This window comes from Hyperolius riggenbachi, chromosome 1 (genome assembly GCF_040937935.1).
Source record: "Hyperolius riggenbachi isolate aHypRig1 chromosome 1, aHypRig1.pri, whole genome shotgun sequence".
NCBI classification, from domain to species: domain Eukaryota; kingdom Metazoa; phylum Chordata; class Amphibia; order Anura; family Hyperoliidae; genus Hyperolius; species Hyperolius riggenbachi.
In genome coordinates, this window is record NC_090646.1 from 34886793 (window position 1) to 34900939 (window position 14147).

The window sequence follows — 14147 nt, forward strand, 5'->3', positions numbered from 1 at the left end:
CCCAGACTGAGGCGCCAGGTGTTACCCGGACCTTTTACTGTTGTACGCTCCTATGTTATATTGCCTGAGGAAGCAGGTTTATACCTGTGAAACGTGTTGTGACCCCCTTGGAGTATGCCAATAAAATTTATTTAGATTTGAGCTGACAGTTTATAGTGTCTGCTTACAGGAGGTAAGTCCACCGCTGCCTCCAAAGCACTTTTAAACGTTTTATTACCTGATTTTATCCTGCTGGTGCCTCTGTTCTTTCTACATAATATGAATTATCCACCCTTGGTGGAGGAGGATACCACTTTTTTCCTGTCTACAGAGAGCAACTTCTTATTCCTGAGTGGGGACAAGATAATCTCCTCACCTGCCTATACAGTGGTTGCCTGGAGGTAGCCCTGTCTTGTGAGTATATATATTGTACTCTTTACATATATCCATTTTTGCAGTACTTACTACACTATATTGGCCTCTCGGTTTCCCTCTTCTCTATAATTTGCTATAGGCAGCACTGAAGGCACACTGGCTCACTCACTAACCCCTGTGTTTCCTTCCCTGTTGTATTCTCCCCACTACCCTCTAGATTGTAAGCTCACAAGGGCAGGGACCTCCTCCTAGTGTTTATCATACTGCTGTAATTTTAACATATGCACATGTATCAACTACACATCAACTATGTATGTATTTGTATTTATTCTATTCAATGTCATGACTGTACAGTGTCTTGTATTTCTTATGTATATTTGTTCCCCATTATTTGTTTGTACTATGTACAGCGCTACGGAAGATGTTGGCGCTATATAAATAAAAAAAAAATAATAATAACCCCAGCTCCCCTGGGTCTGCTCCACATCCCGGTGTCACCCTGTCTTGGGGATGACTTGCCTGAAATCTGAGAGTCACACCGGACAAGCACTCCTATCCGTTCTGAACTCTTAGGTTGATCAGTGGCTTACCCTGCATCAACTGGAGACACGGCCATGGCACACCTTGCTGAGATTCAGTAGTGAAACAACATGCAAGTGAGGCGCTTGATTTGCAACAGCTCAACTCGCTGGAATTCCATGCTCGTCATTGAATGCCTGCTCCAACAAAAAAAAGCCATCAATGATTATCTGTATGACGATTATCTGTATGCTAGGACAGGCTCTGTGGAGCTGGGGATTTTGTTGCCATGTTACTGGACGCTCATTTGTTCTTTTGAGGAGATGACAAACCTGGTCAGTTGCACTGAAGGCACCATCAGCGACATTATAACATACTGCATTCTTCCTTTAGCATGCCCTGTGAAGATTGGTGGATCAGGCTGTAGATCAGCATGACCAGGAAGAGGAAAAGTTGTGGTCACCATCGCCACCTAAAGGAGCCTTGTTGTCACCTGCTGTACCTGCGGCAACATAGAAAGGAGTCTGAAGAAGATAAGTCAGAGGAGGAAGATGGCTTTGTCTAGGTGGAAGACCAACCGAAGCAGGCGTTCCAGGGGGCTTGTCATCATCTTTGGGGGACCATTGGTATTGTACGTGGCTGAGTGGAAGAGGAAACCTTCAATGACATCAGTAAGGGCTAGGAATGGAGATGGCCGCCTCGGCATCCAAACTTGTCCAAATGGGGTCTTTCACGCTGTCCTGCCTGCTGAAGGACATATAAAAAGGCTAATGCAGAAGGACCTGTAGTGGGTGGCAATGCTACTAGACCCTCGGTATAAGCACAAAGTGGCAGAAATGTTACCAAATTACCAGAAGTCAGAAGGGATGCAGCAGTTGCAAAACAGTCTGCAAAGTATGCTGTCCAGTGTGTTAATGGGTGATGTCACAGCAGGACGGGAATCTAACAGGCGAAGAGGTGCCAGTGATTCTTCACCCATTGCCATGCTGGCAAGGACAGGATGCTTTACCGATGTGTTGGTGACGTCAGACATGCAGAATTTTTTTTAGTCCAACGCATCACCTCAACCCTTTGGGATCCACCCTCAGAGAACGCCTCAATCAACCGACAGGTAGCGGACTACCTGGCGTTAACTGATGATATTGACACTCTGAGGCATTAGGAACCCCTGGACTACTGGGTGTGCAAGCTTGAACTGTAGCCGGAGCTGTCAGAATTTGCCATTGAACTTTTGGCTTGCCCGCCTCAAGCGATCTGTCAGGAAGGACCTTCAGTGCAGCAGGAGGGATTGTCACTGACAAGAGAAGTCACCTAGAAGGCTTGCTCATCACGGAATAATTGCGAGTAACCACGGTGGTTACTCGTCGTGATTCAAATTAGCTTCAATTGGCCCAGCTGAGTGGGTAGATGTGGCAAGGTTAATTACCCCTAATGCCGCTCTCCACTCAGCGTTTCATTGAGCTTGCATGTCTATGTACACGTTGAAAGCCTTGCTATGGAGGCGGAAGTGCTCAAAAGTGCTAAAAAAAAGCATGTACATGTCAATTCCCCTTTGTGATCGTTACCTTGTCGTGGTGGATTTTCTTGAGTAGACCTACAATGTAAACCTGTACCATGTGCAAAGCCAAGTCACTGCATCTTTTGTCAGTATCACTAGGGCTGCAACAAGCATTGAACTACTTAAGGACCACAGGGTTACACCCCCCCCCCCCCTTAGTGACCAGGCTACTTTTTACAATTCAGCACACTGCAGATTTAACGGTGTGCTGCACGGCCATACAACTTTGCAGCCAAATTAGTCTGCCCCCCTTTTTATGCCCACCAACAGAGCTTTCTGTTGAAGGGCTCTAATCACTGCTGCCAAGTTTTTTTTTTATTACTTTAATTCTATTTTTATTTTGAATACATTTGTGTATTTTTAAAATGTATCCCTCCCCCTTAGGTCCAATCGGGGCAATCCTCTCTCATAGGCATCAGCCTATGAGAGGGGATCACGTAGTGATCTGCTCCAGGGGACAACAAAGTGACAGGTCTTTCCCCAGTACAGCGCTGCACTAGATCGCAGTGCTGTACAACTAAAACAAATGGCCGTATCTTTTTTTTACATTCTGCCAGCGATGATTGCCGCTGGCAGACTGTTGATGGAGCAGAGCTCCGTCACTCAAGCGAGGATGGGCGTGCATCCTAGCACATGATTCCTGCTAATCTCCTCCCCCAGAACTTGACACCTTTCAGCGCTAGACGATCCTGCGGGAGCAACTCTGCAGCCTCCAATCGGCGATAGGTGGTCATAGAGTGATTAAAAAAAACAAAACAATTTTTGGTATGTAAAATGTATATGTCATGACATTGTTCTGGCCTCTGTTACAGTGGCTGCAAAACAAAAAAAATGTTCAAAATGAAGTATGTTTTTGTATGTGTAAACCTGCACCATCATGTGCACAGCCAAGTCACCACATCTCTTGTCACTCACCTCGGTTGCAACAAACATTTAAAAAAAAAATAATAATAATTTTTGGTATGTAAAATGTATATGCCATGACATTGTTTTGGTCTCTGCTACAGTGACTGCAAACAAACAATTTTTTTTCAAAATAAAATAACTTTTTGCATGTGTAAACATACGCCATCATGTGCAGAGCCAAGTCACCGCATCTATTGTCACTCACCAGGGCTGCAACAAACTTATGAAAAAAAAAATGTTCGTAAACGATAGGCCATGACACTGTTCTGGCCTCTGCTACAGTGGCTGCAACAGGAGTGGTCTCCTCTCTCCTGGTTCACCTTGCCTGTGTGCTGTGTCCAGTGGTATTCTAAGTGGTGTTTCCTGGCTTTATTTTGTCCAGATGGTACCCGTCCCAATTTTTGTCCTATATATTACAGATTACAATTGTTTGTGAAGGCCTGAAGAAGGTAATTCCGAAACAAGTCGATGTTGTTACCTTTTTAAACAGTTGCATATTTCAACCTATGACATTTGTACTTGATAATGCAATGTTTTTTTGCAAAGATGAATTCCCTTGAAGATTTGTGAACACTGTTTTTTACAAAATATTTTTTTGATACATTAAAATTTAAGATCATCTTGAAACTTCTTTGTCTCTTCAAAAATACTTTTTTTTTCTATATATCCTTGTACTTATATGAGCACACTGTATTAGACAAGTGGCACAGTGCATATTTTCCACTGCATCTGTGTGACTGCACACTGTATTAGAGCAGTGCATATCTTTCCACTACATCTGTGTGACAGCACACTGTATTAGACCAGTGGATATCTCTGTGTGTGTGTTAAAGTACACAGCCCAGTGATACACACACACACACACACACACACACACACACACACACACACACACACACACACACACACACACACACACACACACACACACACACACACACACACACACACACACACCTGCTGTGTATTTGACACTTATGTGGCTGTTTGTGATTACACACACTGTGTACCACTATTGAATATTGTTAGTAGTACTGCATATCCCCAATGTGGGAAGAATAACAGGTAGAGGCAGGCCACTCCGCAGGTATTTTCAATGTCATGCTTGCATGATATGTGCAGCCCTTGACCAAAGTACAGTGTTCAGAAGGCACATACCCTCAACCCCCAAGATTCTGAGGATGTGGTTGAGTGGCTTAAACAGCGCACCACATCTTCTACAGCTTCCGCACAGAACCTCCTTGACGCACCATCCTCCTCCTGCTCAGCTTCTGGTTTCACACAAAAACTTAACACCACTACCACTAGCAACACAGCTGCTCCACTTGATGTGTCAGAGGAGTTAGTCACACATGATGCATTTAGTGATAGACTTGGGGTCATCCAGCCAACACGCCCTTCAGGGCCTGCTGTTGCCACCACCCGAATGCCAACATTCCAAAGCTCACCAGTGTGACTTTTTTTTGTTTGTGTGCCTCTGCTACCAGCAATGCCATCTGCAACCTCTGCCAAGAGTCGTGGGACTCCCAACACTCAACTAGGGACAACTGCTTTGCGAAGGCACCTGATTGCAAAACACAAACAACAATGGTATGCAGTCATTAATAAAAGCAGCACACAAGTATAAACAGCCTTTGTGGCTGTTTGCGGCGGTGCATTAAACAGTGAGTTTGGTCTGTCAGTGTGAAGCAGTACACTAATTACACTACCTGATAGAAGTATACACATGCACGATGTTTTAACCACTTGAGGACCACAGTCTTTCTACCCCTTAAGGACCAGAGCCTTTTTTTCCATTCAGACCACTGCAGCTTTCATGGTTTATTGCTCGGTCATATAACCTACCACTTAAATGAATTTTCCCTCCTTTTCTTGTCACTAATACAGCTTTCTTTTGGTGCTATTTGATTGCTGCTGCGAGTTTTAGTTTTTATTATATTCATCAAAAAAGACATGAATTTTGTCAAAAAAATGATTTTTTTTTTTACTTTCTGTGCTGACATTTTTCAAATAAAGTAAAATTTCTGTATACATTTTTGTCCAAATGTATTGTGCTACATGTCTTTGATTAAAAAAAAAAAAAAAACATTCAGTGTATATTTATTGGTTTGGGTAAAAGTTATAATGTTTACAAACTATGGTGCCAAAAGTGAATTTTCCCATTTTGAAGCATCTCTGACTTTTCTGACCACCTGTCACGTTTCATGAGGTGCTAAAATTCCAGGATAGTATAAATACCCCCCCAAATGACCCCATTTTGAAAAGAAGACATACCAAAGTATTCACAGAGAGGCATGGTGAGTTCATAGAATATTTTTTTTTTTGTCACACGTTAGTGGAAAATGACACTTTGAGACAAAAAAAAAAAAATAATAAGTTTCCATTTCTGCTAACTTGTGACCAAAAAAAAAATGAAATCTGCCACGGACTCACCATGCCCCTCTCTGAATACCTTGAAGTGTCTACTTTCCAAAATGGGGTCATTTGTGGGGTGTGTTTACTGTCCTGGCATTTTGGGGGGTGCTAAATTGTAAGCACCCCTGTAAAGCCTAAAGGTGCTCATAAGACGTTGGGCCCCTTAGCGCACCTAGGTTGCAAAAAGGGTTCACACATGTGGTATCGCCGTACTCTAGAGAAATAGTATAATGTGTTTTGGGGTGTATTTTTACACATATCCATGCTGGGTGGGAGAAATATCTCTGTAAATGAGATTTTTTTGATTTTTTTTACACACAATTGTCCATTTACAGAGATATTTCTCCCACCCAGCATGGGCATGTGTAAAAATACACCCCAAAACACGTTATACTACTTCTCCTGAGTACGGCGATACCACATGTGTAAAACTTTTTTGTAGCCTAGGTGCACTAAGGGGCCCAATGTCCTATGAGTACCTTTAGGATTTTGCAGGTCATTTTGAGGCATTTGGTTTCTAGACTACTCCTCACGCTTTAGGGCCCCTAAAATGCCAGGGCAGTATAGGAACCCCACAAATCACCCCATTTTATAAAAAAGACACCCCAAGGTATTCCGTTAGGAGTATGGTGAGTTCATAGAAGATTTTATTTTTTGTCACAAGTTAGCAGAAATAGATTTTTACTGTTTTTTTCACAAAGTGTCATTTTCCGCTAACTTGTGACAAAAAATAAAATCTTCTATGAGCTCACCATACTCCTAACAGATTACCTTGGGTTGTCTTCTTTCTAAAATGGGGTCATTTGTGGGGTTCCTATACTGCCCTGGCATTTTAAGGGCCCTAAACCATGAGGAGTAGTCTTGAAATCAAATGTCGCAAAATTGGCTGTAAAATCCTAAAGGTACTCATAGGACATTGGGCCCCTTAGCGCAGTTAGGGTGCAAAAAAGTGCCACACATGTGGTATCGCCGTACTCAGGAGAAGTAGTATAATGTTTTTTGTGGTGTATTTTTACATATACCCATGCTGGGTGGGAGAAATAGCTCCGTAAATTACAATTTTTTTGATTTTTTTACACACAATTGTCCATTTACAGAGATATTTCTCCCACCCAGCATGGGTATGTGTAAAGATACACCCCAAAACACTTTATACTACTTCTTCTGAGTATGGCGATACCACATGTGTGACACCTTTTTGCCGCCTAGGTGCGCTAAGGGGCCCAACGTCCTATGAGTACCTTTAGGATTTCACAGGTCATTTTGAAGCATTTGGTTTCTAGACTACTCTTTACGCTTTAGGATTGGAGGGTGTGTGTGTGTGTGTGTGTGTGGGGGGGGGGGGTGATCAGGTGCCCGCAAGGGGCAGGTTAGGGTCTTATCTGATGGTTGTTAGTGACTGGTGGTGCCAGGGGGTGATTGTTGGGTGATTGACAGGTGATTGACAAGTTATCAGTACGTGATTACAGGGAAGAATAGATGTATACAGTATGCAGGGGGGGGGGTCTGGGGGGGTCTGGGGAGGATCAGAGGGTGTGGGGGGGTGATCAGGAGCCCCCAGGGGGCAGTTTAGGACCTAACCTAAAAAATAGCGTTGACAGATAGTGACAGGAAGTGATTGATGGGTAATTAGAGGGGAGAACAGATGTAAACAATGCACTTCGGAGGCGATCTAAGGACGAGTGTGCGGGCAATCTGAGGGTGTGGGGGGTAATCAGGTGCCCGCAAGGGGCAGGTTAGGGTCTGATCTGATGGGTGTTAGTGACGGGAGGTGATTGATGGGTAATTGACAGGTGATTGACAGGTGATCAGTGAGTGATTACAGGGAAGAATAGATGTATAGATAGATATACACGGGGGGGGGGGTTCTGGGGGGGGTCTGGGAAGGATCTGAGGGTGGGGAGGGTGGGGGGGGGGTGATCTGGAGCCCCCAGAGGGTAGATTAGGACCTAATTAAAAAATAGCGTTGACAGATAGTGACAGGGAGTGATTGATGGGTGATTAGGGGGGTGATTGGGTGCAAACAGGGGTCAGGGGGGTGGGCAGGGGTGGGTCTGAGGAGTGGTGTGGGCGATCAGAGGGAAGGGGGAGGAAGATCAGTGTGTTTGGGTGCACATAGGGAGGGCTGCAGCCTGCCCTGGTGGTCCCTCGATCACTGGGACCACCAGGGCAGGAGGCAACCTGTATAATATGCTTTGTATACAATACAAAGCGTAGTATACACTTGTATTGCCGCAGATCGGGGGTTAACAACCCGGCGGCGCTTCCGTACGGCCGGCGGGTTGACATTGCAGGTGGGCGGGGCCTATTGCCGGAGGATGCGCACGCAACGAGCGCGCGATCCCCGACAGGACAGCGCAGAATGACCCGCCGCCAATCGGCATATTGCGGTTGTTCTGCGGGCCACTTTGCCGCCGCCCATCGGCTGTGGCTGGTCGGCAAGTGGTTAAAGCACTTTATGCCTCCAATTTAGCAGTGCAATGTGATTTCTGCCCTTTAGGGATTATACCCCTGCTCTGTATCAAACCTGTAATTTTCCCCGGGACTTCTGGCATGTATCCCACTCCGCCATGCCCCCCTCCAGGCGTTAGACTCCTTGAAACATCTTTTCCATCACTTTTGTGGCCAGAAACAGTGTTTTTAGTTTTTAAAGTTCACCTGCACATTGAAGTGTATTGCGATTCGCAGAATTCGCCGATTCACAGACTTTTGCGGAATTTCGCGTCCGCGGTCTGTGAACCCAAAATCTGAGGCTTGGGCCATCTCTATCAGTGTCACCACCACGGCTGCAACAAACATTTACAAAAAAAAACAAAAAAAAAAACACTTTTTGTATGTAAAATGTATATGCCATGACAACAAGTTCTGGCCTCTGCTGCAGACGTTCATACAAGGCCACGGCACATCTTGCTAAGATTCAGCGCCAGCGGCAAAACAACATGCCTGTAAGGCGCTTGATTTGCGGCAGCCAGACTCCCTGCAATATTAGAGATGGCCCAAGCGGTTTGCCGGCGAACGGTTCCAGGCGAACTTCCGGTGGTTCGCATTCGCAAACAAAGGCAAACTTTTGCGGAAGTTCGATTCACCCCCATAGTGCACCATTAGGGTCAACTTTGACCCTCTACATCACAGTCAGCAGGCCCATTGTAGCCAATCAGGCTACACTATCTCCTGGAGCCACTCCCTCCCTTATATAAGGCAGGCAGCACCGCCAATTACAGTCACTCGTGTGCCTGCAGTAATTAGGGAACGCTGCTGGCAGACTCTCATAGGGAAAGATTAATTAGGCTCTTGTAAGCTTGTTAGCTTGCTCCTGGCTGGTTCTTATTGCTAAAATAGCACCCCACAACAGCTCTTTTCAGAGCTAATCTTGTTCTTGTGATCTATTTTTTTTTCTGTGTGTCCCACTGACACTTGTGTTGCATAGACAGCCTTGCTAATTCATACTGTGTGTGTGCCACTGCCAGCCAGGCCCAGCACATTCAGTGACTACCTGTGTGACAGGTGCACATTGTAATACCCAGTACTGCTTATACCTAGTACCTTTTGTGTTGAGTGAACCCACCTCACTGCATATACCTACCTTTTGTGTTGAGTGAACTCACCTCACTGCATATACCTACCTGTTGTGTTGAGTGAACCCACCTCACTGCATATACCTAGCTGTTGTGTTCAGTGAACCCACCTCATCACAGCATATACCTAGCTGTTGTGTTCAGTGAGCCCACCTCACTGCATATACCTACCTTTTGTGTTGAGTGACCCCACCTCACTGCATATACCTAGCTGTTGTGTTCAGTGAACCCACCTCATCACAGCATATACCTAGCTGTTGTGTTCAGTGAACCCACCTAATCACAGCATATACCTAGCTGGTGTTTTCAGTGAACCCACCTCATCACAGCATATACCTAGCTGGTGTGTTCAGTGAACCCACATCACTGCATATACCTACTTTTGTGTTGAGAAAACCCACCTCACTGCATATACCTACCTTATATGTTGAGTGAACCCACCTCACTGCATATACCTAGCTGTTGTGTTGAGTGAACCCACCTCATCACAGCATATACCTAGCTGTTGTGTTCAGTGAACCCACCTCATCACAGCATATACCTAGCTGTTGTGTTCAGTGAACCCACCTCACTGCATATACCTAGCTGTTGTGTTCAGTGAACCCACTTCATCACTGCATATACCTAGCTGTTGTGTTCAGTGAACCAACCTCATCACAGCATATACCTAGCGGATGTGTTCAGTAAGCCCACCTCATTACAGCATATAACTAGCTATTGTGTTGAGTGAACCCACCTCACTGCATATACCTACCTTTTGTGTTGAGTGAACCCACCTCACTGCATATACCTACCTTTTGTTTTTTTTTGTAATAAAACTTTTTTATTGAATAAAGTGGTAAAAAGTTTCAAAACACAGTGCAAAATTATACAGTTGCAACAGGGCTAACATAGCCGTAAAGCAAGAGGACGTGAACAAGGGTAATTTACAATTGTACAGGTAAGACAGTCCTTGGTCAGTATGATATAATCACATTGCTGTAGAAGTCGAGTCCTCATAACAGTTGAATATGCCAGTATTTGACTATTGCCTATTTTCTTGTGTAACGAAAGAGAGTTTTAAAACATGTTGTAAGAAAGGAGTAATAGGAGGAAGGAGTGGAGGGATTAGGGGAGAGGGGGGAAAGGAAAGTGGAGATAGAAGGGAAGGAAGGGAAGGGAGAAAAAAGAGAGCAAAGCACCATCTCCCTGGGTAGTTAATAAACAGGGTGAGGGTAGCCAGCTTTCCCAGGCTATATCCAATCAGTGTCATCTCAGGTTTGCGTAGAGGAGTAAAGGATTAAAGAGGGGAAGTGTATTTTACTGAGTTACAAGAATCTTAGCCTCCTCTGACTCCCTGTAGTCAAACCATACAGCCCATTTCCTTGTGTAGGCCTCACTTCGGTCATGAGCGCTATAATAAAGATCATCCAATCTGCAAATATTATTAATTTCGGAGAAGACCTGGGACATGGATGGTATCAAATTACTTTTCCAGTTACGGGCAATTAGTAGTTTGGCCACGATGAACAGGATACCAGTGATGTTTTTCTTGGCCTGAGAGATCTTGCCAGGTAAAAAGTTAAGTAAGGCTGTCTCAGGGTTGAAGGGGAGGTTCTCTAGATATAGTGAGTGATTTAGGTCAAAAATGCTTTTCCAGAATGGCTGTACTAGGGGGCAAAACCACCAAATATGGATATAGGAACCCTTTTCAAGTTGGAATCTCCAACATAAGTCAGAATTTTGAGGATTAAATTTGGCCATCTGAGAGGGGCATCTGTACCATCTAGCAAAGATTCTATAGTTGCGTTCTTGAAAGGATGTGGAGATTGTAGTTTTATGAGTTAAGGTGAAGATTTTTTCCCATTTCTCCCCTTCTAATTCATGTCCCAGGTCTGTTTCCCATTTATTGGTCAAAGATGTTAATTGTGTTGTGCTATTGGCACATATCAATTCAGTATATAACAGGGAGATCTTGTGTTCTGTAGAAGCTGTAGGAGAGCAAAGCTTTTCAAAAAAAGTAAGGCCTCTAAGGATATCTGATTTGGGTTTGAGGGAGTTATAGAATGATGTAATTTGAGTCCACATAAACCAGCGTATTCCCTGGGGTGCTGTTTTGTTCCCTATGTCTTCTCTATTTCTTAGACCAGAAGAGCATGTAATGTGTCTAACCTGGGGCCAGAAGTCACGGTCCCAACCCAAGATAGACTGTGTGTTCATGCCTAAGGCAAAGGTTGGGTTATCCAGGAGTGGGGTAAGAGGGCTCTGTACCGAGGAGATTTTATGGGATTTCCTAATATTATTCCATCCTTGCAGGAGATAATGTGGAGCTAGGGCTAAGTCTTCTTTTTTGGGTCTAAGAGAGGAGGGAATCCACAGCAAGGCTCTGGGGTCGCTAGAGGAAAAGGCAGTGTCTATCATAACCCATTGTTTGGAGTTTCTACTTTGAAACCAATCCAAGATCTGTGTCAATATGACTGCGTAATAATATGTGCGTATGTCAGGTACTCCCATACCGCCTCCCTGTTTAGGGCGACTTAAGAGTTTAAAGTTAATTCTATGGGGTTTCTTGTCCCATATAAACTGCATAAAAGCGGAGTGGAGTTTTTTAAGGAAAAATCCTGGGAGATGGACTGGGAGGGCCTGCATGACATAGAGCAATTTGGGCATAGTATCCATTTTAATTACAGATATTCTACCTGACCAGGATAATTGTAAGAGTCTCCATCTAGCAAGGTCAGAGCGTATTTTGGTGACCAGAGGTGGAAAGTTCAATTGGAATAATTCGTGTGGATTGTTTGAGATGTAGACCCCCAGGTATTTGATTTTTCTAGTTTGCCACTTGAAAGGGAAGGACTCGGACAGGTTCCGTACCATTTGTTCAGGTAGGTTAATGTTGAGAATTTCAGTTTTAGAGAGATTGATTTTGAAGTTACTTAAGTTCCCATATTCTGTTAATTCCTTGAGAATATTTGGGAATGCAATTAGTGGATTAGACACATATAAGAGAAGATCATCAGCGAAGAGAGCTAATTTAACTGGGTTCACCCCTGCTGTTATACCTTGAATAGAGGAGTTGTTGCGGAGGGCCACAGCCAGATGTTCCATGCATATTACATATAAGAGAGGTGACAGGGGGCATCCCTGTCTGGTTCCGTTACGAATTTGGAAGGCATCCGACAGGGTCCCATTCACTTTGATATTGGCGGATGGGTTACTATAGAGAGACATTGTGCGGTCAATGAATTTAGGCCCCAGCCCTAGCTGGTTCAGTGAGCCCTCCAAGAATTGCCAATGAACCCTGTCGAATGCCTTCTCCGCGTCAACAGACATGATGCATAAGGGGACTCTCGTTTTCTGAGCTCTATATATAATAGATACTGTTTTAAGGGTGTTGTCCCTGGCTTCTCTCTTCATCACGAATCCAGTTTGGTCGTTATGGATAATATTTGGGAGGATTGGCTTGAGCCTTTCTGCCAGGATTTTAGAGAAAAATTTTAGGTCTAAGTTGATGAGGGAGATCGGGCGGTAGTTGGCACATAATGTGGCGTCTTTATCTGGTTTTGGTATAACCGTGATGTGGGCATTAAGGGCCTGTGGGGGGAATGGTTGATCTGGAGATATGTGATTAAAGGCTGTCAGCATGGTAGAGGCCAAGAGGTGGCCAAATTTCTTATAGAAGGCTCCAGTGAAGCCGTCTGGACCAGGACTTTTGCCTGACTTAGCTGATTTTATGCTCTCTAGCAGTTCCTGAAGGGAGAAATCCTGCTCTAATTCTTTGACTAGATCAGGGGATATGGTTGGTAATTTAGTCTCATTAAGATATGACCTAATTTTCTGTTGAAGATTGTCTCTGCCCATTTCACAATATCTTCCCTTCAGGTTGTATAAGGTTTCATAGTATTTCCTAAATGTTTCGGCTATTTCTGAAGTTTTGTAGACCTTGGTGCCATCCTGGCGAGTTAAAGTAAAGATAGAGGAGTTTGTTAGTTTGGGGTGAAGATATCTAGCTAGGAGTCTGCCACATTTCCCCCCTTGTTCATATAATTTACCTTTCAGTCGCATACGATCAGCTAATGAGCGTTCGTCTAGGAGTGAGAGGAGTTTATGACGAGTGTTGGAGAGGTCTGTTTCTGTTAAAGGATTTGGGGATTGTTTGAGCTTATCCTCCAGAGCCGCTATTTTTGTAATGAGGTCTGATATTTGGATTCCCTTTTCTTTTTTGAGCCTGGTGCCATGTGATATCAAGACCCCCCTTAGAGTGCATTTGAGTGCTTCCCATTTAAAAGTGGGGGCTGTCTCATCTTCTTTGTGATCGTGGGTGAAGTGTGTAATGGTATTTTGAATATCTTTTATACATGTGGGATCTTTAAGGAGGTTGTCATTCAGCCTCCAAGATGGGGGTGATTGGTATTTGCTATCGACGTGAAAAGAGAAGTGTACCGGGGCGTGGTCCGACCAAAGTCTGTTTCCTATAGTAGAATGGATATTTTTATCTAAGAGGGATTGGGAGACCAAGATGTAGTCAATACGGCTGTGAGATTTATGGACATGAGAGTAGTGTGTGTAATCGTGTTCATTAGGGTGCAGGATTCTCCATACATCTACTAAGGAGCAGGATCTCAGCTTATTTTTAATATTGGATAGCAGGGTACTAGAAATCGTGGATTTTTTGGAGGAGGAGTCATATTGTGGGGTCATACAAAAGTTAAGATCTCCGCATAGTATGATCTGTCCTTTGGCAAAGGATAATAGTTTATTAAGGTAGGTAGAGAGTTTCTGGGTTTGGTTTTGATTGGGGAGGTAAATGTTGGCAATGGTATATTTGGCTTTGCCGATCT